Here is a 6,071-nt window from a genome sequence, read left to right as displayed (position 1 = left end):
TTAATTAGAAACCCTAATTGCTTATTTCAAGATGGAAGAAACGCTTAATTAATATCCCTTTCTGTGCTCCAAATGTGTGCAAAATATAGCTTGCTTGTTAATTTATATATGTGTGCAAAATCTTAATTTCTTAGAGGAATATTATTTTGATTTATGTGAATTCTGATACATAACATATATATATATATATATAAACTCCACATATATAAACTTGAATTGAATAGCCTACTAGCATATATAATCATGTTAACAGCAAGACCTTTCTGATTATTTTAGTTCACACTGCAAAGCTAGCATTGAAATCAGAATTTTCTTGCAATATATATATGAAGTATGAATGATCATGGATATAATGGTCAGGAACTCTTTGGAATTGTTTGATTTTAATTAAGTTTAAAGAATAAATTAACAATTAAATATAGTTAATCTTGCAAAAACACAGACAAATGAGATAGTGTCAAAAATCTGGTGGAAAATGTGAGGCTAACTTTAGTTAAAAGTTTACCATAGCTAGATTGAAAACAGTAGTGCTTGAAATTCTTAATAATATAATGATGCATGAGACATTTGGCCTTTTTAGGTGTTCGTTTTTGGCTCTACATAAAACCTTTAATGGTCTAAACTAGCTGTTGTGTAGAACTTCAACTTCACCTTCATCAGGAATTAATTATATAGACAAAAGCATAATGCATGAACTAAACATTTGAGGCATATATTTCTTAAATAATCTTATTTTCTTTTCTAAAATTCTTAATATATATATATATATGGTACTTAATTAAGTTAATGGTTGTGAAAAAATAGTTTTGTCTAGTGCCTTCTTTTGAAACTGTGTTGTGATTTAATGCTTATCAATCTTAAGAATGAAGGTTGCTTCTCCTCTATATATCCTACCATTTTGATGAAATTATTTTTTTGGTTTAGTTTTGCATATATATATATAGAGAGAGATTTCAAGTTTAAATCCTACTATTGCAATTTCTAAAAACTATATTATTTATTGTCCTCTTATTTGGAATGTAGAATTTTACAAGAATTCAATTTAATTGATTTTTTTTTTTTTGTTAATTCTATGTTTGTAATGAAAGTATTTTATTCTTTTTAACTCAAAAAATTTTTTGTTTTTAAAAATATAAAAATAAATATTTGTGAGATTTCAATTGAATTCTTTTCTTGTAAATAATTTATTCCAAACATTTCTCTTAATATTGTAGTGTAACAAAGGTAAATAAATGTAAAGCAACACACAGGCTAAAAAAAGGTCTCTTTAGAATTTATTTGGCATTAACATAGTTTGAGTCAGGTAGAGTTCTAAATTCTTACTCATTGATCTCTTTTCTTTATATTCTGGTATTAGTTGATTAAGTAACTATTAGTAGTCATATATATAGCAAGCCTAATAATACAAATTCATAATAAACATGAGATTTCATTTTTAATTTTCTTTTTCATATTTATATAATTAAAATAAATATAAAAAATATATAATGATTTAATTAATTCAGTCGATAAATGATATGATAGACTACTAAGTCTAACTAAGAATCTCACAAGTTGTTGACACTAATTTGTTAAGTTTGTGCTAATAGTAGAGACTTGATTGAATCTATTGTTTCATTATTAATTCAGTCCCATCATTATTAAATTAATTTCTTAATTAATCACAAATTCTCAATTAAAAAAAAGACAAAATTAAGTTACCAATTTAATTAATTATTCGAGTGGATTATCAAATCCGAAGGCTAATTAAATAGGCAATGTACATACGTGTATAATTATATATAACAGTGTTTTGTTTGTTTAGTTACTCACAGACCAAAATTTTGAGAAATAATTAAACTTAATGGTGCTGGCGAAGGCATTTCTCTTCAGCTTTTTTCTGACGTTTTATTATATATGTAGTCAATCAGTCATTCTCGAGGAAATGCATTACACAACAAACTTAAGGTGCCAAAGTCGTCATGGATTTCCATCCTATTTAATTATAACTATAGGGTAATTAATTAAGTTAATCAACGGATGCTACATATATGTGTGTGAGTTCTTGTGAAAACTTAATTGGGAGTGGATTTATGTTCACGCAATCTTGTTGCTTACAGAAGTCCCGCTTCCATTTTTTTTTTAAATTATTTTTTAATCTTCTAATTTTTTTTAATTATATCATATAAAAAAAATTGGTTAAATCCAACTTAACCCAAAAGCTAATTCAAGAAGTATAGTCGATCCACTACCCGAATAGATATTTGAAGCGTGATCCAATTTCGAGACATGACTTTGGTATTATTTAGAGAAAATGTATTAAGTCTGGTTTAATACTTAAAATTAGTTCAAAGGAGAATAATAGCCCAAATCTTTATTTTTAAAACTCTTACATTATATCCAATTGAATTAAAAAAACAAGATGGAAACTTCGAACAAAAGAGCTAGAATGTGCTCTCCCAATAATCACCATGCAAAATTAGTGCAGGCTAGCAAAAGTATTTTTAGGGCATTATGTCGTTGGAATATTTTTTTTTTTTTGAAATAATTTAATTAGATGTGTAAACATGCAATTTTCCTTTTATTCGTAAATGGAAATTTTATTTATTTATAATCAATTCAGGAAAAATTTAATAAAACAAGTCAATCTAAAGTCCTGATCAAATAGACCAACACAAACATTCACCTAAAATATCAAAAAAACCTGAAAACTTCATATAGATGACTATTGATATTTATTTTCCATTTACCATTGGTATTGTCAATTGCATGTTGATGGGCAAGTAACACGTATAGTTATAATGTATGCATCAATTTACATTTGAATCTTTGTAACAAAAGGCTCCAATACATTTGAAGCCCCAATTATGAGAAGAATCTCCTCTTGGACTTCATGAATTTAAAGTTCCTTCTAATTATAATATCATAATTTGATTGATTCATGATATATATTAGTGGTATAACGCATCTGGTCCGTGTATTGCTTAGAGTGGATTTAGTTCCCATTTGAAAAAAAAAATAATAATAAAAGCTTTTGAATAGGGTAAAAGTATTTTTTCTTAATTTATCATAATATCATTTTATGTTTATTTTACAGTTCATAGAAAATTAATCTCTTTAAAATTTATGACTGTCCCTCTTAACATAGATTAAATTAGCAGTTATTTTAGTATTATATATATATATATATACACACACAGAGAGATAAGACTTGGTCTTGAACAGGCGAGCAGCAACTAAAGAAAATTTTGTTGAGAATGAGTAATTAATTCAGCCTGCAATGCCAAATTACTTGGTAACCGATTAAACAAATAGAAATTTCTGGGAAGGTACCAGGCTAATAAGATCTTAGGTCATAATCTGGTTTTAAGTTGGAAGGTTTGGCTTGGTTTTGAGTTGCATAGACAAGTCTGGGTCTTGGCCAGCTTCATTTCTTAATTTTCTTGTTTTTTGGATGCATATATAAAAAGTCAAATAATTCAGACTTTCTTTTTATTGAAATTTAATTACTTTTGGAGCTGATGTTTCCCAAGCCATAATTAGTAATCAATTCTTGAAAGACTTGAATGGCATTTGCATCATGGTATTCTAACAAAATTATCAAGATTTTTTATTAGGGGTGTTTGCTTTATTCTATTAATTATAATTAAATAATCAAGCTGAGTCGATGAAATTCGATTGTTTTTTATAAGAGTGAGTTTAGCTTGATTATTTTTTGTTAGTAATTTTTTATTTTTAATTAAATTACATTTGATTTAGTAATTAAATTAACCAAAATAGTTAATTTTATATTAATTAATATATTAATTATATCTTATTAATAATATATTATTTACAATTATTATTTTTATAATTTTTTTAATAATATTTAATTTGATTAACTTTATTTTTTTTTAAGTTTAATTAAATTAATATAACTAGAATTAACTCAAATTTTATTTCAAATTTCGATTTGATTAATTAAATGATAAGCCTTCTTTTTATTATTTATATTACTTGCTATTTATGTGATCTTTGTCTTTGAACATAAAAACCCAAAATTCCATTAATCATGTGATTCTATATACAGCCTCCTATGTAATATTTCTTATGTATTAAACAAAAAGTCTTCGGGTTCACGGCAAAACTAAAAGGTAGAAATGTACCGTAAAGTCTTTCTATTTAAATTTAAATTTAATTAATAATTTTAATATTTAATTTAAATTTGATTCTGTTGTAAAATCAATTATTATCATTTAAAAAATGCCAATTCATTATATTTTATATATTTTTAATTGATATTTTATATATAAAATATATTTTTTACTAATAATTTATATTTTAAAAATTTAATAATTTTATAAATATTTAAATTATATTTATATAATATATTTTTATAAAAATAAATATCTTATATTTAATTAATTATTTATATAAACATATTCAATTAATAGTTATTTAATCTATAAATTTGAATATAATATAAATATTATTTTTAAAAAAATTAATGTGTCCCAAATTCAAATATGTATTACATTTTATATTGAATTGAATATCTGAAAATATTATTACACTTGTAGCCATCCATCCATACAAAGAAGAAAGGGATTATCTCTATTCCCACAAAAAGACAAGGAGAAGATCACAAATATTTTATTTTATTTTATTTTTCCTCTATCACATAATTAATTACTCAAGAAGATACTTAATTAAATAACTTAATTATCACAAAATTAAGCTTAAACATGATTGTATTTTTAACTTTTTTTTGTCTATGTAAAAAGTTTTATGTATAATTTTTCTTTCACTTGCATAATTTTTTTACTTGTAATTTTTCATTTTTTTTATTTATAAATCTACAATGTTTTAATCAACCATTTGGAACCATCTAGGACCTGTCCAAGTTCGGTTCACCTCTGATTCATCGATTCTGACTAGAATCGGCCTGAATCAGAGCGCTGGCTACCATGTTTCTGTTTTATTGTCGATTTCCTTCTCTGCGTTTGTGCAGAGCTGTAAAAGGTGTAAGCGAAATTTTGGCCTTGGCGGAAGCGAAATTGAGACTGCCAAGAGAGAAAATAGACACGGACGTTTGAGTTTCATTGTCTCTTGGAAGAATTATGTACAAGTGTCTAGGTATGGGATGGTGACTTATGACACCGAGAGGAAGGGAGATGGAAATCCACAATAAAAAAATTTTAAAATAAAATGCAATTGAAGCAAAAGCCGAGGGACAGCTGGATCGTGAGAGTAAATCTACGGGTTACGAGACACAGAAAGAAAGAAAAGGGTATTGCTGGGTCATAATAGGTGGGGAGCTGGGCTACAGCTCGGGAGGGAGAAGGGGAAGGAGGGCTATAAGCATGTTTGAGTATTAAAATTTTACTTTATTGACTACCGTAATTTGAGTATATAATTTAAATCAAAATATTATATTTGTTAATAAAATAAAATTTAAAAATTAGAATTATTTTAAATTAAAAATAAAGATTTGTTTTTTATTACAAATGCTATCGGAAGGCTAACAATGACATCCAATGAAGAAGACTGCACTAATGGATTTGCACAAGATAGGCGATAATTGTTGCGGATTTTTGGGGGAATGTGCTTGAATTCAGCCACCTGGCTCCTGATCTCAAGTTCATTTCCAATTTGAAAAAAAATAATGTTGATTTCGACGTTGGCGTATTTTTTTCAACCAGAATAGCGTGATTTATTGACCATTTTTCAAATAAAGGACCCGAAAAGTCTGAAAGAAACATCCATTTGCTTTTCTCCAAGTGCTCATGGTCGCCAATTTTAGATTGGAAGATCTTATTAAAAGCGGCTTAGTTACAGATTGCAACAATAAGGCTCAAGTGTATGGCACTTGGCAGTCAATGGGTATTGGCGTAACGGGATTGCATGGGGAAAAATGATTCGAAGTCAAATCCAGGTACATCAACACGAATCTTTCCGAACGGAAAAGAGAACGAATTTTGTTGGCGTTGAAAACCTTCTCCTTGAATAGGACTTGCATATAAACAATGTCCAGGTAAACAAGGCATTTAGCCTTGTAGTAAAATGATAGTATCATTCATGTTCCTCTAAACCAAAATGAGCTGAAAACCAGA

The sequence above is a fragment of the Hevea brasiliensis genome, chromosome 2 (genome assembly GCF_030052815.1).
Source record: "Hevea brasiliensis isolate MT/VB/25A 57/8 chromosome 2, ASM3005281v1, whole genome shotgun sequence".
Lineage (NCBI taxonomy): Eukaryota > Viridiplantae > Streptophyta > Magnoliopsida > Malpighiales > Euphorbiaceae > Hevea > Hevea brasiliensis.
Note: the sequence above shows the minus strand (reverse complement) of the source record.